The sequence below is a fragment of the Hyperolius riggenbachi genome, chromosome 3 (assembly GCF_040937935.1).
Source record: "Hyperolius riggenbachi isolate aHypRig1 chromosome 3, aHypRig1.pri, whole genome shotgun sequence".
NCBI lineage: Eukaryota > Metazoa > Chordata > Amphibia > Anura > Hyperoliidae > Hyperolius > Hyperolius riggenbachi.
Genome location: NC_090648.1, coordinates 185,892,714 through 185,915,775, shown reverse-complemented (window position 1 = coordinate 185,915,775; position 23,062 = coordinate 185,892,714). Strand labels below are relative to the sequence as shown.

Below are 23,062 nucleotides of genomic sequence, written 5' to 3'. Positions count from 1 at the left end.
CTAACAAATTGCATGCAAACTGTTAGTGGAAACTAACATCCTCCAAGTGGTAGACAGGTTGTATGTGTGCTCATTGTGTATTTGTATCCCATGAGTGGGGTCTGAACTTTTTTGCAGATAAGCATTCATCTGTTTTTAAGTAGCGCTGTTCATTTCTTTGCTATGTTTGATTTAATTCTGGTCAGCTGCTCCCACTTGTTAGTTTTTCTTTGGTGTATATGCAGAGCCTCTGTTTGGGTTCAAGGTGCGTTTGTAGTCTCTGGGGGGGCTCAGCGCATCTCTGAGCTGAGGCCATTCAGAGGCGGCCTGGTGATGCGCTGATCCCACTTTTTCTGCGCAATTCTTAGTTTTACTGGTAGCGCGCCCAGGCTATGCATATGCATAGGTAGGATTTAGTTAGTGTTAGGTCCCCTCCCATGGAGGAAAGACTTCTTCGACAGTGGGAGGGACGAGTACCTAACAAATTGCATGCAAACTGTTAGTGGAAACTAACATCCTCCAAGTGGTAGACAGGTTGTATGTGTGCTCATTGTGTATTTGTATCCCATGAGTGGGGTCTGCACTTTTTTGCAGATAAGCATTCATCTGTTTTTAAGTAGCGCTGTTCATTTCTTTGCTATGTTTGATTTAATTCTGGTCAGCTGCTCCCACTTGTTAGTTTTTCTTTGGTGTATATGCAGAGCCTCTGTTTGGGTTCAAGGTGCGTTTGTAGTCTCTGGGGGGGCTCAGCGCATCTCTGAGCTGAGGCCATTCAGAGGCGGCCTGGTGATGCGCTGATCCCACTTTTTCTGCGCAATTCTTAGTTTTACTGGTAGCGCGCCCAGGCTATGCATATGCATAGGTAGGATTTAGTTAGTGTTAGGTCCCCTCCCATGGAGGAAAGACTTCTTCGACAGTGGGAGGGACGAGTACCTAACAAATTGCATGCAAACTGTTAGTGGAAACTAACATCCTCCAAGTGGTAGACAGGTTGTATGTGTGCTCATTGTGTATTTGTATCCCATGAGTGGGGTCTGCACTTTTTTGCAGGTAAGCATTCATCTGTTTTTAAGTAGCGCTGTTCATTTCTTTGCTATGTTTGATTTAATTCTGGTCAGCTGCTCCCACTTGTTAGTTTTTCTTTGGTGTATATGCAGAGCCTCTGTTTGGGTTCAAGGTGCGTTTGTAGTCTCTGGGGGGGGCTCAGCGCATCTCTGAGCTGAGGCCATTCAGAGGCGGCCTGGTGATGCGCTGATCCCACTTTTTCTGCGCAATTCTTAGTTTTACTGGTAGCGCGCCCAGGCTATGCATATGCATAGGTAGGATTTAGTTAGTGTTAGGTCCCCTCCCAAGGAGGAAAGACTTCTTCGACAGTGGGAGGGACGCGTACCTAACAAATTGCATGCAAACTGTTAGTGGAAACTAACATCCTCCAAGTGGTAGACAGGTTGTATGTGTGCTCATTGTGTATTTGTATCCCATGAGTGGGGTCTGCACTTTTTTGCAGGTAAGCATTCATCTGTTTTTAAGTAGCGCTGTTCATTTCTTTGCTATGTTTGATTTAATTCTGGTCAGCTGCTCCCACTTGTTAGTTTTTCTTTGGTGTATATGCAGAGCCTCTGTTTGGGTTCAAGGTGCGTTTGTAGTCTCTGGGGGGGCTCAGCGCATCTCTGAGCTGAGGCCATTCAGAGGCGGCCTGGTGATGCGCTGATCCCACTTTTTCTGCGCAATTCTTAGTTTTACTGGTAGCGCGCCCAGGCTATGCATATGCATAGGTAGGATTTAGTTAGTGTTAGGTCCCCTCCCATGGAGGAAAGACTTCTTCGACAGTGGGAGGGACAAGTACCTAACAAATTGCATGCAAACTGTTAGTGGAAACTAACATCCTCCAAGTGGTATACAGGTTGTATGTGTGCTCATTGTGTATTTGTATCCCATGAATGGGGTCTGCCCTTTTTTGCAGGTAAGCATTCATCTGTTTTTAAGTAGCGCTGTTCATTTCTTTGCTATGTTTGATTTAATTCTGGTCAGCTGCTCCCACTTGTTAGTTTTTCTTTGGTGTATATGCAGAGCCTCTGTTTGGGTTCAAGGTTAGTTTGTAGTCTCTGGGGGGGCTCAGCGCATCTCTGAGCTGAGGCCATTCAGAGGCGGCCTGGTGATGCGCTGATCCCACTTTTTCTGCGCAATTCTTAGTTTTACTGGTAGCGCGCCCAGGCTATGCATATGCATAGGTAGGATTTAGTTAGTGTTAGGTCCCCTCCCATGGAGGAAAGACTTCTTCGACAGTGGGCGGGATGAGTACCTAACAAATTGCATGCAAACTGTTAGTGGAAACTAACATCCTCCAAGTGGTAGACAGGTTGTATGTGTGCTCATTGTGTATTTGTATCCCATGAGTGGGGTCTGCACTTTTTTGCAGGTAAGCATTCATCTGTTTTTAAGTAGCGCTGTTCATTTCTTTGCTATGTTTGATTTAATTCTGGTCAGCTGCTCCCACTTGTTAGTTTTTCTTTGGTGTATATGCAGAGCCTCTGTTTGGGTTCAAGGTGCGTTTGTAGTCTCTGGGGGGGCTCAGCGCATCTCTGAGCTGAGGCCATTCAGAGGCGGCCTGGTGATGCGCTGATCCCACTTTTTCTGCGCAATTCTTAGTTTTACTGGTAACGCGCCCAGGCTATGCATATACATAGGTAGGATTTAGTTAGTGTTAGGTCCCCTCCCATGGAGGAAAGACTTCTTCGACAGTGGGAGGGACAAGTACCTAACAAATTGCATGCAAACTGTTAGTGGAAACTAACATCCTCCAAGTGGTAGACAGGTTGTATGTGTGCTCATTGTGTATTTGTATCCCATGAGTGGGGTCTGCACTTTTTTGCAGGTAAGCATTCATCTGTTTTTAAGTAGCGCTGTTCATTTCTTTGCTATGTTGTGATTTAATTCTGGTCAGCTGCTCCCACTTCTAAGTTTTTCTTTGGTGTATATGCAGAGCCTCTGTTTGGGTTCAAGGTGCGTTTGTAGTCTCTGGGGGGGCTCAGCGCATCTCTGAGCTGAGGCCATTCAGAGGCGGCCTGGTGATGCGCTGATCCCACTTTTTCTGCGCAATTCTTAGTTTTACTGGTAGCGCGCCCAGGCTATGCATATGCATAGGTAGGATTTAGTTAGTGTTAGGTCCCCTCCCATGGAGGAAAGACTTCTTCGACAGTGGGAGGGACGAGTACCTAACAAATTGCATGCAAACTGTTAGTGGAAACTAACATCCTCCAAGTGGTAGACAGGTTGTATGTGTGCTCATTGTGTATTTGTATCCCATGAGTGGGGTCTGCACTTTTTTGCAGATAAGCATTCATCTGTTTTTAAGTAGCGCTGTTCATTTCTTTGCTATGTTTGATTTAATTCTGGTCAGCTGCTCCCACTTGTTAGTTTTCCTTTAGTGTATATGCAGAGCCTCTGTTTGGGTTCAAGGTGCGTTTGTAGTCTCTGGGGGGGCTCAGCGCATCTCTGAGCTGAGGCCATTCAGAGGCGGCCTGGTGATGCGCTGATCCCACTTTTTCTGCGCAATTCTTAGTTTTACTGGTAGCGCGCCCAGGCTATGCATATGCATAGGTAGGATTTAGTTAGTGTTAGGTCCCCTCCCATGGAGGAAAGACTTCTTCGACAGTGGGAGGGACGAGTACCTAACAAATTGCATGCAAACTGTTAGTGGAAACTAACATCCTCCAAGTGGTAGACAGGTTGTATGTGTGCTCATTGTGTATTTGTATCCCATGAGTGGGGTCTGCACTTTTTTGCAGGTAAGCATTCATCTGTTTTTAAGTAGCGCTGTTCATTTCTTTGCTATGTTTGATTTAATTCTGGTCAGCTGCTCCCACTTGTTAGTTTTTCTTTGGTGTATATGCAGAGCCTCTGTTTGGGTTCAAGGTGCGTTTGTAGTCTCTGGGGGGGGCTCAGCGCATCTCTGAGCTGAGGCCATTCAGAGGCGGCCTGGTGATGCGCTGATCCCACTTTTTCTGCGCAATTCTTAGTTTTACTGGTAGCGCGCCCAGGCTATGCATATGCATAGGTAGGATTTAGTTAGTGTTAGGTCCCCTCCCATGGAGGTAAGACTTCTTCGACAGTGGGAGGGACGCGTACCTAACAAATTGCATGCAAACTGTTAGTGGAAACTAACATCCTCCAAGTGGTAGACAGGTTGTATGTGTGCTCATTGTGTATTTGTATCCCATGAGTGGGGTCTGCACTTTTTTGCAGGTAAGCATTCATCTGTTTTTAAGTAGCGCTGTTCATTTCTTTGCTATGTTTGATTTAATTCTGGTCAGCTGCTCCCACTTGTTAGTTTTTCTTTGGTGTATATGCAGAGCCTCTGTTTGGGTTCAAGGTTAGTTTGTAGTCTCTGGGGGGGCTCAGCGCATCTCTGAGCTGAGGCCATTCAGAGGCGGCCTGGTGATGCGCTGATCCCACTTTTTCTGCGCAATTCTTAGTTTTACTGGTAGCGCGCCCAGGCTATGCATATGCATAGGTAGGATTTAGTTAGTGTTAGGTCCCCTCCCATGGAGGAAAGACTTCTTCGACAGTAGGAGGGATGAGTACCTAACAAATTGCATGCAAACTGTTAGTGGAAACTAACATCCTCCAAGTGGTAGACAGGTTGTATGTGTGCTCATTGTGTATTTGTATCCCATGAGTGGGGTCTGCACTTTTTTGCAGGTAAGCATTCATCTGTTTTTAAGTAGCGCTGTTCATTTCTTTGCTATGTTTGATTTAATTCTGGTCAGCTGCTCCCACTTGTTAGTTTTTCTTTGGTGTATATGCAGAGCCTCTGTTTGGGTTCAAGGTGCGTTTGTAGTCTCTGGGGGGGCTCAGCGCATCTCTGAGCTGAGGCCATTCAGAGGCGGCCTGGTGATGCGCTGATCCCACTTTTTCTGCGCAATTCTTAGTTTTACTGGTAGCGCGCCCAGGCTATGCATATGCATAGGTAGGATTTAGTTAGTGTTAGGTCCCTCCCATGGAGGAAAGACTTCTTCGACAGTGGGAGGGACGAGTACCTAACAAATTGCATGCAAACTGTTAGTGGAAACTAACATCCTCCAAGTGGTAGACAGGTTGTATGTGTGCTCATTGTGTATTTGTATCCCATGAGTGGGGTCTGCACTTTTTTGCAGGTAAGCATTCATCTGTTTTTAAGTAGCGCTGTTCATTTCTTTGCTATGTTTGATTTAATTCTGGTCAGCTGCTCCCACTTGTTAGTTTTTCTTTGGTGTATATGCAGAGCCTCTGTTTGGGTTCAAGGTTAGTTCGTAGTTCCTGGGGGGGCTCAGCGCATCTCTGAGCTGAGGCCATACAGAGGCGGCCTGGTGATGCGCTGATCCCACTTTTTCTGCGCAATTCTTAGTTTTACTGGTAGCGCGCCCAGGCTATGCATATACATAGGTAGGATTTAGTTAGTGTTAGGTCCCCTCCCATGGAGGAAAGACTTCTTCGACAGTGGGAGGGACGAGTACCTAACAAATTGCATGCAAACTGTTAGTGGAAACTAACATCCTCCAAGTGGTAGACAGGTTGTATGTGTGCTCATTGTGTATTTGTATCCCATGAGTGGGGTCTGCACTTTTTTGCAGATAAGCATTCATCTGTTTTTAAGTAGCGCTGTTCATTTCTTTGCTATGTTTGATTTAATTCTGGTCAGCTGCTCCCACTTGTTAGTTTTTCTTTGGTGTATATGCAGAGCCTCTGTTTGGGTTCAAGGTGCGTTTGTAGTCTCTGGGGGGGCTCAGCGCATCTCTGAGCTGAGGCCATTCAGAGGCGGCCTGGTGATGCGCTGATCCCACTTTTTCTGCGCAATTCTTAGTTTTACTGGTAGCGCGCCCAGGCTATGCATATGCATAGGTAGGATTTAGTTAGTGTTAGGTCCCCTCCCATGGAGGAAAGACTTCTTCGACAGTGGGAGGGACGAGTACCTAACAAATTGCATGCAAACTGTTAGTGGAAACTAACATCCTCCAAGTGGTAGACAGGTTGTATGTGTGCTCATTGTGTATTTGTATCCCATGAGTGGGGTCTGCACTTTTTTGCAGGTAAGCATTCATCTGTTTTTAAGTAGCGCTGTTCATTTCTTTGCTATGTTTGATTTAATTCTGGTCAGCTGCTCCCACTTGTTAGTTTTTCTTTGGTGTATATGCAGAGCCTCTGTTTGGGTTCAAGGTGCGTTTGTAGTCTCTGGGGGGGGCTCAGCGCATCTCTGAGCTGAGGCCATTCAGAGGCGGCCTGGTGATGCGCTGATCCCACTTTTTCTGCGCAATTCTTAGTTTTACTGGTAGCGCGCCCAGGCTATGCATATGCATAGGTAGGATTTAGTTAGTGTTAGGTCCCCTCCCAAGGAGGAAAGACTTCTTCGACAGTGGGAGGGACGCGTACCTAACAAATTGCATGCAAACTGTTAGTGGAAACTAACATCCTCCAAGTGGTAGACAGGTTGTATGTGTGCTCATTGTGTATTTGTATCCCATGAGTGGGGTCTGCACTTTTTTGCAGGTAAGCATTCATCTGTTTTTAAGTAGCGCTGTTCATTTCTTTGCTATGTTTGATTTAATTCTGGTCAGCTGCTCCCACTTGTTAGTTTTTCTTTGGTGTATATGCAGAGCCTCTGTTTGGGTTCAAGGTGCGTTTGTAGTCTCTGGGGGGGCTCAGCGCATCTCTGAGCTGAGGCCATTCAGAGGCGGCCTGGTGATGCGCTGATCCCACTTTTTCTGCGCAATTCTTAGTTTTACTGGTAGCGCGCCCAGGCTATGCATATGCATAGGTAGGATTTAGTTAGTGTTAGGTCCCCTCCCATGGAGGAAAGACTTCTTCGACAGTGGGAGGGACAAGTACCTAACAAATTGCATGCAAACTGTTAGTGGAAACTAACATCCTCCAAGTGGTATACAGGTTGTATGTGTGCTCATTGTGTATTTGTATCCCATGAATGGGGTCTGCCCTTTTTTGCAGGTAAGCATTCATCTGTTTTTAAGTAGCGCTGTTCATTTCTTTGCTATGTTTGATTTAATTCTGGTCAGCTGCTCCCACTTGTTAGTTTTTCTTTGGTGTATATGCAGAGCCTCTGTTTGGGTTCAAGGTTAGTTTGTAGTCTCTGGGGGGGCTCAGCGCATCTCTGAGCTGAGGCCATTCAGAGGCGGCCTGGTGATGCGCTGATCCCACTTTTTCTGCGCAATTCTTAGTTTTACTGGTAGCGCGCCCAGGCTATGCATATGCATAGGTAGGATTTAGTTAGTGTTAGGTCCCCTCCCATGGAGGAAAGACTTCTTCGACAGTGGGAGGGATGAGTACCTAACAAATTGCATGCAAACTGTTAGTGGAAACTAACATCCTCCAAGTGGTAGACAGGTTGTATGTGTGCTCATTGTGTATTTGTATCCCATGAGTGGGGTCTGCACTTTTTTGCAGGTAAGCATTCATCTGTTTTTAAGTAGCGCTGTTCATTTCTTTGCTATGTTTGATTTAATTCTGGTCAGCTGCTCCCACTTGTTAGTTTTTCTTTGGTGTATATGCAGAGCCTCTGTTTGGGTTCAAGGTGCGTTTGTAGTCTCTGGGGGGGCTCAGCGCATCTCTGAGCTGAGGCCATTCAGAGGCGGCCTGGTGATGCGCTGATCCCACTTTTTCTGCGCAATTCTTAGTTTTACTGGTAACGCGCCCAGGCTATGCATATACATAGGTAGGATTTAGTTAGTGTTAGGTCCCCTCCCATGGAGGAAAGACTTCTTCGACAGTGGGAGGGACAAGTACCTAACAAATTGCATGCAAACTGTTAGTGGAAACTAACATCCTCCAAGTGGTAGACAGGTTGTATGTGTGCTCATTGTGTATTTGTATCCCATGAGTGGGGTCTGCACTTTTTTGCAGGTAAGCATTCATCTGTTTTTAAGTAGCGCTGTTCATTTCTTTGCTATGTTGTGATTTAATTCTGGTCAGCTGCTCCCACTTCTAAGTTTTTCTTTGGTGTATATGCAGAGCCTCTGTTTGGGTTCAAGGTGCGTTTGTAGTCTCTGGGGGGGCTCAGCGCATCTCTGAGCTGAGGCCATTCAGAGGCGGCCTGGTGATGCGCTGATCCCACTTTTTCTGCGCAATTCTTAGTTTTACTGGTAGCGCGCCCAGGCTATGCATATGCATAGGTAGGATTTAGTTAGTGTTAGGTCCCCTCCCATGGAGGAAAGACTTCTTCGACAGTGGGAGGGACGAGTACCTAACAAATTGCATGCAAACTGTTAGTGGAAACTAACATCCTCCAAGTGGTAGACAGGTTGTATGTGTGCTCATTGTGTATTTGTATCCCATGAGTGGGGTCTGCACTTTTTTGCAGATAAGCATTCATCTGTTTTTAAGTAGCGCTGTTCATTTCTTTGCTATGTTTGATTTAATTCTGGTCAGCTGCTCCCACTTGTTAGTTTTCCATTGGTGTATATGCAGAGCCTCTGTTTGGGTTCAAGGTGCGTTTGTAGTCTCTGGGGGGGCTCAGCGCATCTCTGAGCTGAGGCCATTCAGAGGCGGCCTGGTGATGCGCTGATCCCACTTTTTCTGCGCAATTCTTAGTTTTACTGGTAGCGCGCCCAGGCTATGCATATGCATAGGTAGGATTTAGTTAGTGTTAGGTCCCCTCCCATGGAGGAAAGACTTCTTCGACAGTGGGAGGGACGAGTACCTAACAAATTGCATGCAAACTGTTAGTGGAAACTAACATCCTCCAAGTGGTAGACAGGTTGTATGTGTGCTCATTGTGTATTTGTATCCCATGAGTGGGGTCTGCACTTTTTTGCAGGTAAGCATTCATCTGTTTTTAAGTAGCGCTGTTCATTTCTTTGCTATGTTTGATTTAATTCTGGTCAGCTGCTCCCACTTGTTAGTTTTTCTTTGGTGTATATGCAGAGCCTCTGTTTGGGTTCAAGGTGCGTTTGTAGTCTCTGGGGGGGGCTCAGCGCATCTCTGAGCTGAGGCCATTCAGAGGCGGCCTGGTGATGCGCTGATCCCACTTTTTCTGCGCAATTCTTAGTTTTACTGGTAGCGCGCCCAGGCTATGCATATGCATAGGTAGGATTTAGTTAGTGTTAGGTCCCCTCCCATGGAGGTAAGACTTCTTCGACAGTGGGAGGGACGCGTACCTAACAAATTGCATGCAAACTGTTAGTGGAAACTAACATCCTCCAAGTGGTAGACAGGTTGTATGTGTGCTCATTGTGTATTTGTATCCCATGAGTGGGGTCTGCACTTTTTTGCAGGTAAGCATTCATCTGTTTTTAAGTAGCGCTGTTCATTTCTTTGCTATGTTTGATTTAATTCTGGTCAGCTGCTCCCACTTGTTAGTTTTTCTTTGGTGTATATGCAGAGCCTCTGTTTGGGTTCAAGGTTAGTTTGTAGTCTCTGGGGGGGCTCAGCGCATCTCTGAGCTGAGGCCATTCAGAGGCGGCCTGGTGATGCGCTGATCCCACTTTTTCTGCGCAATTCTTAGTTTTACTGGTAGCGCGCCCAGGCTATGCATATGCATAGGTAGGATTTAGTTAGTGTTAGGTCCCCTCCCATGGAGGAAAGACTTCTTCGACAGTAGGAGGGATGAGTACCTAACAAATTGCATGCAAACTGTTAGTGGAAACTAACATCCTCCAAGTGGTAGACAGGTTGTATGTGTGCTCATTGTGTATTTGTATCCCATGAGTGGGGTCTGCACTTTTTTGCAGGTAAGCATTCATCTGTTTTTAAGTAGCGCTGTTCATTTCTTTGCTATGTTTGATTTAATTCTGGTCAGCTGCTCCCACTTGTTAGTTTTTCTTTGGTGTATATGCAGAGCCTCTGTTTGGGTTCAAGGTGCGTTTGTAGTCTCTGGGGGGGCTCAGCGCATCTCTGAGCTGAGGCCATTCAGAGGCGGCCTGGTGATGCGCTGATCCCACTTTTTCTGCGCAATTCTTAGTTTTACTGGTAGCGCGCCCAGGCTATGCATATGCATAGGTAGGATTTAGTTAGTGTTAGGTCCCTCCCATGGAGGAAAGACTTCTTCGACAGTGGGAGGGACGAGTACCTAACAAATTGCATGCAAACTGTTAGTGGAAACTAACATCCTCCAAGTGGTAGACAGGTTGTATGTGTGCTCATTGTGTATTTGTATCCCATGAGTGGGGTCTGCACTTTTTTGCAGGTAAGCATTCATCTGTTTTTAAGTAGCGCTGTTCATTTCTTTGCTATGTTTGATTTAATTCTGGTCAGCTGCTCCCACTTGTTAGTTTTTCTTTGGTGTATATGCAGAGCCTCTGTTTGGGTTCAAGGTTAGTTCGTAGTTCCTGGGGGGGCTCAGCGCATCTCTGAGCTGAGGCCATACAGAGGCGGCCTGGTGATGCGCTGATCCCACTTTTTCTGCGCAATTCTTAGTTTTACTGGTAGCGCGCCCAGGCTATGCATATACATAGGTAGGATTTAGTTAGTGTTAGGTCCCCTCCCATGGAGGAAAGACTTCTTCGACAGTGGGAGGGACGAGTACCTAACAAATTGCATGCAAACTGTTAGTGGAAACTAACATCCTCCAAGTGGTAGACAGGTTGTATGTGTGCTCATTGTGTATTTGTATCCCATGAGTGGGGTGTGCACTTTTTTGCAGGTAAGCATTCATCTGTTTTTAAGTAGCGCTGTTCATTTCTTTGCTACAATTGTTGGAGGCTGTTGGCAACTATCCCTACTCCCATCTCTACAGCCAAGATGGGAATGATTGTTTCTGTAGCCAATATACAGTGAATATGGAAAGCCTGAGGGAGCAAAAAGTAAATCTCAGTGCGATTGGTTCTTCAATTTTGTTTTATATATGTATTTATTTACTTTGTATTTTGATGTTTTCCAATGTAATTTCAATAAAGCAGTTTCCACTAAATACATTTTATGTAATTCGTTACAAGGTGAAAAAAAGGACTACTTTCTACAGATTTTCACACCATGCATTGTCCCGCGTGCGATTCGCATATAATGAAGTCAATGGTCCCACATGCAAATGCTTGGTTTCGAAGTGAAAAAAATGCATGCGTTTTATACGTTTCCCATCTAACATGCTTCTTCTTCATGCTTCCAGTGAAGGCACGGTGTGTCATGTTGCTATGGCAATTACAAATCGAATGTGAATATTTGCATTCAAAACGCACATCAAAATGCATGCTTTTGAATAATTTGCATTGAAAATACATGTCTGCAAGTCGCACGCAAGACAGTGAAAATGGGCCGATCACCCCCAGGGAGACAGCTGCTCGTCCTCTGTATAAATACACAACTAAATCACTTTATTTAGATCTTGTTTGCTTGGAATAAAGTTTCAACTGTCCTTTTTTCTAAGACAAAACCTTCATGGAAAAAAGAAAGAAAACAAACTGTGTGACTTGAATCTGATTAAATATATCCTGGGGGCAACTGTGTTATTTCATAACTCGCTGTCGTTTTTAGCTTAGCAAAACAAACATACATGGGACATTACGTGACGCATTGTTTGCTTTGCATCTGGTTGTGTCAGCTCTCATTGCTTTCAGCTCTGCAAATGAAATCCAATGTGACCTGACACAGCACTGTACATGTGTCACCTTGCAGCACACATTCACAGGGGCTTCTCTGTGCTCTGTCTCTTTTCATCAAACATGGCAGTACCTGACTTGAATGTGTAATCTCCTGTAATGTACACAAAAACACCAGCTACAGGCATTTCTAGGATGTTACCTGCCTGCTTCAGAGTGAACAGTCTTCCACAGATGTTGATATAAATGTATCGCATGCTGCTATTTGAAAACTTTCAGTTCAACCACATTCCTAGATCAGGAGATAACAAAGTAGGTGGTGCTCACAGCGTCCAGAGGACATGGAGGTGGTAAAATTGGCCAATCAAGATTGGATGCGTATACCTAGCTTTACTCTTTTTTCCACATCCCAAAGGCTCGTCTAGTCTTTTATTGGACCAGTTGTCTGCCTGGCTTTCTCACTTACTGTTTACTAACATAGATCATCTTATGGGACTTCCCGTTGGCATTAATAACTCCTCTACTACTAAATGTTTCTCACTCATTGTGTTTCATGCTGTGAATCACAATGGCCCTCTCCCTAGACTCACTATAATATTCTTATTTGACTTTTTCCCTATTCCCTATCCACCTTCAGTGTCTTCGCCAGTATAACAGAGGGTTATGAGGGACTTTTTTTGTTCAGCTTATCCCTTTCCATTGCCATTTTCCCCTCATTCAAATTTACTATTGCATCTTCAATACTTAAAGGAATTATCAGCCAAACAAGATGAAAGCCAATTTACTTACCTGGAGCTTCCTCCAGCCCCCTGCAGCCCCACACTGAGAGCTCAGTTCACAGCCGCTGACCCAGGGTCCCCACATGGTGCAGAGGTCGAGGTCGTCCTTACTGCACCTGTGTTAAGCGCCGCTGTCAATCAAGCCCACATTGTACCTGGCATACTGGGCAGGCGCAGTAGATCTGCACCTGCGCAGTAAGCTGTGGACAACGTGGCCTTGGTTGACAGCGGTGCTCATGCAGGCACAGTAGAGGATGCCTGGCGAGACACTGTGCAGGGACCCCGGGCCGGCCACTGAAAGTGGAGCTGCAGCGTGGGACATGTCAGCTGCAAGGGGCTGGAGAAAGCCCCAGGTAAGTAAATTGGCTTTCATCTTGTTTGGCTGATGATGGTCCTCTCTAACTGGTATTGAGCATGATTTGAGGAGAGGCTTCTGGGCATCAGAGAAAGAATGCAGACCTAAGTTATTTTTTTTTTGTTTGTATTTTTATTGAAAAGTTATAAAGTAAACAAGGTGAACACATAGTCCACTGTATGCCCACAGAACATAACAGTGGACCTTTTACACTAACTAGTGATAATACTGCCATGCAGAGACAGTGCACAGGATTATTACCGGTACTACTGCAGCAGTGTACCGTGAGTTATGCAATTAGCTCTACCCGTGGTACTCGAGTAGCATTGCTATGATAATCCATGTTACTAATGCGCATTACCGTAGCAACACACTTATAGTACTACGGGACGCATCAATAGCATAACTTGCGATACACTGTGTCAGTCAACGTAAGGCAGTATTACAGCTAGTTAGTGCATTAGGCCCCATGTATGACCAGTTAGCAATACAAAGTGTATGGCATATCTCAATCCAGGAGTCCTATGAGAAACAAACATATGATCAACATGCACATGTGAATGGAATAAAAAAGGCAGCCCATAGGCTAATTAATACAGAGTTTGAAAGTATAAAAAGAATAGAAAGAGAGAAAAAGGAGGACAAGTAAAAATAAAAAAAATAAAAACAACCAAGTGTAAAAAGACACAATATCCCAGACCTTCTAAAAGATATATATTCTATCTTGAAGTGTAGCAATTAGGCATATGAGCTTGTAGCTGTATTACATTCTATTATGTACTTCTAGTATTGTATGTGGTTTAACATCCTTCCAATGCCTGGAAATTAGACTACAAGCAGCCATGAGATAATGATTTAAAAGTCTCTGGGAAGGAGCCTTTAACTTGGGCGCTGGGAGAGCCATTGGGAACAGTGATGCTAGTTTAGGTTTTTGATAAGCAATTTAACTTCATCACAGAAAAATCTGTATGACTGGGCAAGTCCAAAACAGGTGGAGCATTGATACCAGATTACCACCATTCCTCCAACATGATCCATCATCCTAGGGGATAGAGGGAATATACTTGTGCAGACATATAGGAGTTTTATACCACAAATATGTATGTAAATGGAGGTCTTAGCAGCGTTCACCTAGATTTTAGTCCAAGATTCCATTGTGGTTGTCGTATTAAAGGCTTGGTCCCGGTACTGCATGTAGTTTGCCACAACCTTTGCAGAAATATGTGTTCCTCTGCCGCGGTGGCAGGAAGAAAGAAGGAGATTGTTTTTTAATAAGTTTTAATAGTTTTAGATCAGAAAGTTCAGTTAAATTGAGGTCAGAAAGAGGGAGATGGTGCAGAGGAAATCTGAAATAGGCAGTGGCAAAGCAAGAGGGGATGTAGAGGATATAAGCACACCGGGGCCCCTACCCTCCATCTTATTAGCTTTTAATTGGTGTTATGCTGGTCATGAACATTCTGATTACACCTCTCTAACACTGAAGCTGTACTCGGTAGATTTTTGGGCACAATATTTTGGGCGCAATATTATTAAAGTGCTTGGGACCGCATGTAAAACTCGCACTGGGCCCCCAAGCTCCTTAGTTTCTCCACTGGAGATAGGCAATAGGAGGAGGGGAGCAAGAGAAGATTGATGGTGACAGAATTAGTAATGTCATTGGGAATGTTGGTCTTTTCTAAATCAAAATGGATAATAATAATAACAACACATTACTTGCAGATATTAAAAGGGACTTAAGGATCCATCCTTAGCAGAGTAGGATAGGTTTTTAGTATTTACCATCTCCTACACAATTTTCTCAATTTCATATAAAGCAGAGTAAAAAACTCCCTTTCATTTCAAAAGTTTGAATTTTAAAGGCTTTTAACTTTGATAATCTTGGAAGGAGAGTGATAAGAGGTGGGTTTTTTCCACAACTCCAATGGGAACAATTGGAGATAGTTAATTTCCCCTCTTAAAAATGAATATCTGTTTCACTGCCACATAAGAACTGACCACTTACAGGGAAAAATGTATGTTCCTCTGTGTTCATCTGTGCTGCCTCTTCCAACAAGCTTGATGCTAGGTGCACACACAAAACCACAATGACAACAGAAAATTCAGCATAATGGCATTATTGATAATTATGTCCCAGCTGCAAAAGGTTAAGCACCACTGCCCAAGAATAATGTACAATGATATCATTGTTATTACTTGGCACGACAGGGCTCAGTTTGTTCTCTGCTTCTCAGTTGTTCTCTAGGACTAAATCATTCAGGATGCAGCTGAAAATGGTCAAAAAGGCATAGAAATAATATATCTGTATACACTCAAACATAGACCACAATTTGCAAGAAATGTGCATACAAGTCTGAATTACCACCATCTCATTCATCTTTAATCTGAGGCCCCATTCACACTTGAAAGCGCAAAACTCCGGCGATTATCGTCCGCGATTTGCGGGACTGATTTTTCCGCAATTTTACACGGAAAAATCACTGGACACTGCAGCGATTTTCCCACGATCACGTTTAGCGCTTCTATAGCACTGAAACGCGATCGCCGGGAAATTGCCTGAAAATGGTTCAGGCTACACGTTTGCGCAAGTGAGAACGGCCCCATAGGGTTTTTTTACACTACCTCTTTAAAAAGCGCTAGTGTTTGAGCGTTTTGCCGAAATCGCCAGCAAAACGCTTTAGTGTGAATGGTGCCTTAAAGTGGATTTGAGACAAAGTTTTGCTGCCTTCATCTTCCGCCCCTTACATATAGTTTATTGGGCATTCTTCCCCCCAAATGCTTTTTTTTTAATTTATTTATTACCTACTTGCATGTAAATGAATGTATCCACGCCCTCAGCTCCTCCAGCGCCTAGGCATTCTGAGTCCCATGCTGCAAGTGCTCATGGGAGCTCAGCCTGGGGAGGAGGAGGCTTTTGATGAAGCAGGAACAAGATTTCAGAGGCAAGGGGACAGAGAGAGGAGGAGAGGGGTGAAGTTTTCACAGGCTGAGGGGAGAAGATGCAGAGCAGCTTTCCTGTGTAATGATGGCAAGCAGAATATTTGTGCTCTCATTGTATCACAGGAAGAAATAATCATATACTGCTGAAGCTGTTTACAGCTAGATTTACTGTGTAAACCATCTAAACTTTAGATAAGATATATAGTCAAATTACTTGCTATAGTTAGTTTTTCATCTTGGATCCTCTTAATCATAGGCTAGCTCAGACCTGTCAAACCTTTGGAGAGACTGTCGTGTCTTTGGATGTGAATTCTCTTGTCGCACTTTCCTCTATAATAGAAGCAGGGGCATAGCTAGGGGTAAGCAGCCCTTGAGACTGTAGTGGGGCCCAGAGGTGTGGGGGAGCTCAACTACTAACCTTCTTTTCTCTGATACTCCAGATCAGGCGTTTTTGTGGCTACAGGCATATGCAGATCATGGTGGACACACTTGTTCTATAAGCCTTGTAAGGTGGGCCCCCAGACTGTGAGGGTCACCAAGAAAAGGCAAAGGGCCCCATCTAAAGTTTTGCAGGAGGGCCCAGTGATTTCTAGTTAAGCCCAAGAGCTCCGGGGATCGCTGCACAAAGATTATGCACAATTGCAAAGTGCAGCAGCAGTTGGTCCCTAGCCTTAACACTATACTTCACACTCCCAGACTTTTCATTATTAGGAAATGTGGACAAGGGAAGATGCCATTATTCATACAATTGTCATATTTGTCACAGGAGAGTGGGAGTTTCATGCCCTGCATAGACCCAATACCTGACATAAAAACAACCCTCCTCTATTTTCCCTCTTGCTGAGCACAAGATGCAGGTGGGCTGCATTAGCTCTCTGTTCACAGGAAAAGATTGTCTGGTCTTCATTGTATCCGATATACAGACCTATAATTAGCCATTTAGAAAAATCTCATTCAGTTTGACTAAAAACACCATACATTCCGATATTTTAATAGGCTAGACAAATACGATTAAAAAGAAAAAAATAGCATGAAAATCTAGTAAAACAAGGGCACCTTTTAAACAGATTAAAATATTGATTGTGCATTGATCAGGAGAAGCTGTTCTTTTTCAGATGGAGAAGGCTGAACGTGCAGATGCAGCTCTCCTGTGATATTTTCCCCAGGTTTTGCACTGCATTGAAGAGCACAGTTACAATGACGTAGCAATAGGGGGTGCAGAGGTTGCGATCGCATTGGGGCCCTTGGGCCAGAGGGGCCCCATGGGGCCCTCCCTCAGCCACAGTATTAGCGGTTTATTGGTCCTGTGCTGGTAATAATCACTTCTATAGATGCTTTAAATATAGTAGTAATCATGAACACACTGTTTCCCATCCCCTCTTGCACCTCTAATAGTGTGGTTGTCCTTGATTGATTTTGGTGCACCGTATCAATTGTTATGTATAAAGTGCTTGGGGAGCCCCAAAGTATAATTTGCACAGGGGCCCACAGCTTCTTAGCTACGCCACTGCACAGTTAGAATGACATTCCATCAAATGTTGGCTGCCATGTGATGGGAGGGCATCCTAATATCAGCCAGGTATTAATCATTTTAGTAGATCTTACGTCCATCGGTGTAATGTGGGCTTTCCTGTTCTGCTGACTTCTTAGCTTTCTGTGTCACTGGTAGTATTGAAGTAACACACGAGAATCGGATGGTAAGTGCTCATTACCTAGCAGCACCTGGTTGTTAAAAAGGAACTTTAACAAAGTACTGAACTTCATTCCAACCAGTAACTGATACCCCCTTTCCCAAGAGAAATCTTTACCTTTTCTCAAATAGATCATCAGGGGGGTCTGTATGGCCAGTGGCATAGCTATGGAGCTATGGGCCCTGATGCGAGTTTTATATTGGGCCCCCCCAAGCACTCAATACGTAACACTTGATATAGCTTCCGCAGTATTAGAGGTGCAAGAAGGGGATGGGGAACAGTTTGTTAATGATTACTACTATTCAAAGCATCTGTAGAAGTGATTACCACCACAGGACCAATAAACAGCTTATACTTTGGTTGAGGAAGGTCTCCATGGGGTCTCTCTGGTCCAAGGGCCCCCGATGCGGTCACTACCTCTGCAACCCCTATTGCTACGCCACTGAGAATGGCTGATATTGTGGTGAAACCACTCTCTAAATGTGATGTCAGGGCCATGGCCTCGACAGTTTCCTGTCTGTGAACCTCATTGCATTGTGAGAAATAACCAAGCCTTCCTATAATTGTTATGAGAGGTGCATACCGCTTTATAAAAAACACTATACTTTTTATGTACAGCCTGGGTCTTTACAGGTCAGAATATTGTCCTGGAAATCCAGAAGAGTTGCAAGTTAACAATGAATACATACCAAATGTAAAACAATTACAGCTTAGTTAGCACAATAATAGCAATATTATTGTTGTGCTATTCAGGCAGTCCTCCTTTACTATGCTAATTGGCAGTGCCTGTTTAGGTGCTAAAGCATACCTGACATGTTGAGATAAACAAGGATACATAGAGTATCATTACCCTAGTAACAACTTGCCTGTAGAGAGAGTCAATGAGATGCAAATAATTCCAAGTTGATGCAAATGTAATGCTTCATTCCAGGAAAACAACTTAAAGTGACCCTGTAGAGAGAGAGAAGTGCAGAGACAGACATGTTGGCTTGTTTAAAAAAAATGGCAGGTGCCTGGCTGACATATATATATTTTAGTTACAACAGGTTGATTCACACATTAGCAACAAATATGTAGTCAGGATAGTTAGTAACACCTGATCTGAATACTTGTTCTGGCTGGGTTATTAAGGCCTTAGACACTTGTTAGATAATCCTTGGCTCAAATGATTGTTTAGGACAGTCTTGGATCTATTCATCAAAATCTATCAAGTCCTCATCTGCCCCACCATGTTGTTTAGCTAGCCACCATGGTGACGTCCCGGTTCCCTTTTTCATACAGCAGCACATGCTGCTCAATAGCAGAGCAGTTCTATCTCTCTAATGATCAACTGATGAATGCTAGGACTACACAAATGTAGAATGTGCATGAGGCTTAAAGAGGAACTCCATTGAAAATAATGTAATATAAAGTGCTTAATTTGTACAATAATTATGTATACATTATTTAGTCTGTGTTTGCTCATTTTAAAATATTTCCTCTCCCTGATTTACATTATGACATGTATCACATGGTGACATTTTTACTGCTGGCAAGTGATGTCACTGAAAGGAGATGCTGCTTGCTTTTTTGGCAGTTGTAAACAGCTGTTATTTCCCACAATTCAACAATGCTCCCACAGTGTGATGTCAGTACCTCAGTGCTGTGAGGCACTGACATCATTTGTGGGAGGGGTTTCAGCACAAAATCAGCCATACAGAGCCCCCTGATGATCCGTTTGAGAAAAGGATAAGATTTCTCATGGGAAAGGGGGTATCAGCTACTGATTGGGATGAAGTTCAATTCTTGGTTACGGTTTCTCTTTAAGGACTGGTTTAGACAGACAGTTCTGCGACGGTAAATGATGGCTGTGACTGCTTGTGGCTAGTGTTGGGCGAACAGTGTTCGCCACTGTTCGGGTTCTGCAGAACATCACCCTGTTCGGGTGATGTTCGAGTTCGGCCGAACACCTGACGGTGCTCGGCCAAACCGTTCGGCCACATGGCCGAACTAAGAGCGCATGGCCGAACGTTCCCCGAACGTTCGGCTAGCGCTGTGATTGGCCGAACGGGTCACGTGGTTCGGACCCGAACGCGCTCTGATTGGCCGAACGGTCACGTGGTTCGGGTAAATAAATACCCGAACCACGTCATATCTCCGCCATTTGTCTGTGGGTTTAGCTTTGGGTAGGCAGGCAGGGTAGTTCGCGCTCCAGCCACGCTAGCCAGGGTCCCCCCTGTCATTGTGTCACTGCTGGGAACAGTAGTACACCGCTTGCTCAGCCACACTATATAGCATTCTGTTTACTGCCACTCTGTGTACCTCGCTCAGCCACACTATATAGCATTCTGTTTACTGCCACTCTGTGTCTGCTGGGAATAGTAGTACACCGCTTGCTCAGCCACACTATATAGCATTCTGTTTACTGCCACTCTGTGTACCTCGCTCAGCCACACTATATAGCATTCTGTTTACTGCCACTCTGTGTCTGCTGGGAATAGTGGTACACCGCTCGCTCAGCCACACTATATAGCATTCTGTTCACTGTTCTGTGTCTGTTTGGAATAGTGGTACACCGCTCGCTCAGCCACACTATATAGCATTCTGTTTACTGTTCTGTGTCTGCTGGGAATAGTGGTACACCGCTCGCTCAGCCACACTATATAGCATTCTGTTTACTGTTCTGTGTCTGCTGGGAATAGTGGTACACCGCTCGCTCAGCCACACTATATAGCATTCTGTTTACTGTTCTGTGTCTGCTGGGAACAGTAGTACACCGCTCGCTCAGCCAGAGTATATAGCATTGTGTTTACTGCCACTCTGTGTACACCGCTCAGCCAGACTATATACCATTGTTTACTGACACTCTGTGTACACCGCTCAGCCAGACTATATACCATTGTTTACTGACACTCTGTGTACACCGCTCAGCCAGACTATATACCATTGTTTACTGCCACTCTGATTCTGCTGGGAACAGTAGTACACCGCTCGCTCAGCCAGACTATATACCATTGTTTACTGACACTATATAGCAGACTATATAGCATTGTGTGTACACCGCTCAGCCAGACTATATACCATTGTTTACTGACACTCTGTGTACACCGCTCAGCCAGACTATATACCATTGTTTACTGCCACTCTGATTCTGCTGGGAACAGTAGTACACCGCTCGCTCAGCCAGACTATATACCATTGTTTACTGACACTCTGTGTACACCGCTCAGCCAGACTATATACCATTGTTTACTGCCACTCTGATTCTGCTGGGAACAGTAGTACACCGCTCGCTCAGCCAGACTATATACCATTGTTTACTGCCACTCTGATTCTGCTGGGAACAGTAGTACACCGCTCGCTCAGCCAGACTATATACCATTGTTTACTGACACTCTGTGTACACCGCTCAGCCAGACTATATACCATTGTTTACTGCCACTCTGATTCTGCTGGGAACAGTAGTACACCGCTCGCTCAGCCAGACTATATAGCATTGTGTTTACTGCCACTCTGTGTACACCGCTCAGCCACACTATATAGCATTGCGTACTCTGCCAGTCAGTGTGTATATTGCTGGGATCAGTAATACTCCACTCACCGTCAACCACTATATGAGCTCAACATGAGTTCCCCAGAGACCTCCGCTGTGAGCAGCACTCCCAACAACAGCAACAGCCAACGCCCCACGCAAGCTATAACATCCACCCCAGCAGCCAGTGGTCAGCAGCAGCCCTCCCCGGAGGAGAACGTTGTGTCCATCAGTCCGTCGCCAGAGCGATTAATGAGGGCTGCCATTGAGGAGATGATGGGGCCTGATGTGGAGGAGGAGGTCTGGCTCAGGCCAGCATCCCAAGTTAATGTTGAGGACGATGAGGGGTCTGTGTCTGGGGATGTTGGGGTGGCAGAGGTGGTGGGTGGGTCAGACTCAGGAGAAGAGTTGTATGATGAGGATGATGATCGGGACCATCTGTATGTGCCTCAGAGTCCGACCCCGGAAAACATGTTGTATCGTGTGTTTAGGTACTAAAATCTGCGTTCCCTCCCAGTAGTGTTGGGCGAACAGTGTTTGCCACTGTTTGGGTTCTGCAGAACATCACCCTGTTCGGGGTGACTATATAGCAGACTATATAGCATTGTGTTTAATGCCACTCTGTGTACACGGCTCAGCCACACTATATAGCATTGTGTTTACTTCCACTCTGTGTCTGCTGGGAACAGTAGTACACCGCTCACCCGCCACTGTATAGCATTGTGCTCTGTGTCACTGCTGACAATAGTGGTACACCGCTCACCCACCACTGTATAGCATTTCTGTACTGCCACTGTACTGCTGCCAGTCAGCGTGTACTTTAAGGATAAGTGAAATGAGGAAGAAATCCGGTGAAAGAGGGAGGGGCAAGGGAAGAGGTGTTTCCCCTCACGGTTCACGTACAGGCCACAGGGGAGCACCCAAGAAAACCCACTCAATACTGCCCATGTTGTCCAGGACAACAACCCTCACAGATCCAAAAGAACAGGACCAGATAATTACTTGGATGACCCCTCAAGCGTCCAGCAGTGGGTTAAGCAGCACCAGCACATCACGCACGAGGTCCGAGTCCTCAGCCAGTTAAAGTCTGGGCTTTCTTTGAAGACTGCACTGAGGATGTTACCATGGCGATTTGCAAGGTGTGCAAGACCCGCCTGAGCAGGGGGAAAAGTATTAACAACCTCTCCACCACCAGCATGAGCCGCCACATTCTATCCAAACATCCCACTCTGTGGGCAAACGCGGCAGGACAGGGTACCACCAGCAACACTGCCTCCCTTGGGTTCACCAGACTCACCACCAGACCCGCCTCAGCAGCAGCAGTAGCCCAGCCATTGCGTGGTTCACAACATTCACAAACATCAGACGATGCTGACACTGTCACTTTCCGGACTAGTGCTCTTGAGGTCTCCCAGTGTTCATCAAACACAACAACCAACAGCCCTTCGGTGTGCAGCGCTACGGTTGAGTTGTCTGTCTCTGAGATGTTTGAGCACAAGAGGAAATTGCCAGCAAATGACCCCCGGGCCGTGGCAGTAACAGCCAGCCAGCATAGCCAAGCTTCTGGCCTGCGAAATGCTGCCATATCGAGTGGTGGAGACAAACAGCTTCAAGGGCATGATGTCAGTGGCCATCCCACGTTACGTGGTTCCCAGCCGCTACCACTTTGCGCGCTCTGCAGTGCCTGAGTTGCATGAGCACGTGGTCAGCTAAATAACCCGAAGCTTGAAGAATGCCGTTGCCTGCAAGGTTCACCTCACCACTGACACCTGGACGAGTGCGTTCGGCCAGGGTCGATACATCTCCCTTACCGCGCACTGGGTGAACCTTGTGGAGCCTGGCAGCGATTCCTCACCTGCTACGGCGCGGGTGTTGCCCACGCCGCAAACAGCTGGATAACAACAGCAGCACCTACCTCTCTGACTCCTTCTCCTCCAACGCATCTCAAAGCTGTACCTCATCCGGAAATGCTAACCCAGCACCAGCAGCAGTAGGATCGTGGAAGCAGTGCAGCACAGCTGTTGGCATGCGTCAGCAAGCGTTGCTGAAGCTGATCTGCCTTGGGGATAAGCAGCACACAGGGGAGGAAATTTGGAGGGGAATAAAGGAACAGACGGATTTGTGGCTGGCACCGCTGGACCTGAAACCGGGCATGAAGCTAGACACCTGGCACGAACTGGCAATGTACGCAATAGAGGTGCTGGCTTGCCCGGCAGCCAGCGTTATGTCGGAACGCTGTTTCAGTGCTGCCGGAGGCATCATCACAGATCGGCGTATCCGCCTCTCCA

The 23,062-nt window shown here is 45.6% G+C and overlaps 1 long non-coding RNA gene across 2 annotated transcripts in view; it reads right to left on the bottom strand.

Annotated features, from left to right (window-relative positions):
• Positions 1-23,062, bottom strand: part of LOC137561252 (uncharacterized) — an 87,896-nt gene that overhangs the window by 5,406 nt on the left and 59,428 nt on the right. For both annotated transcript variants that reach the window (XR_011029949.1, XR_011029950.1), the window contains one exon: positions 18,130-18,214. This is a non-coding gene — a long non-coding RNA (uncharacterized lncRNA). The remainder of the gene's footprint in view (positions 1-18,129; positions 18,215-23,062) is intronic.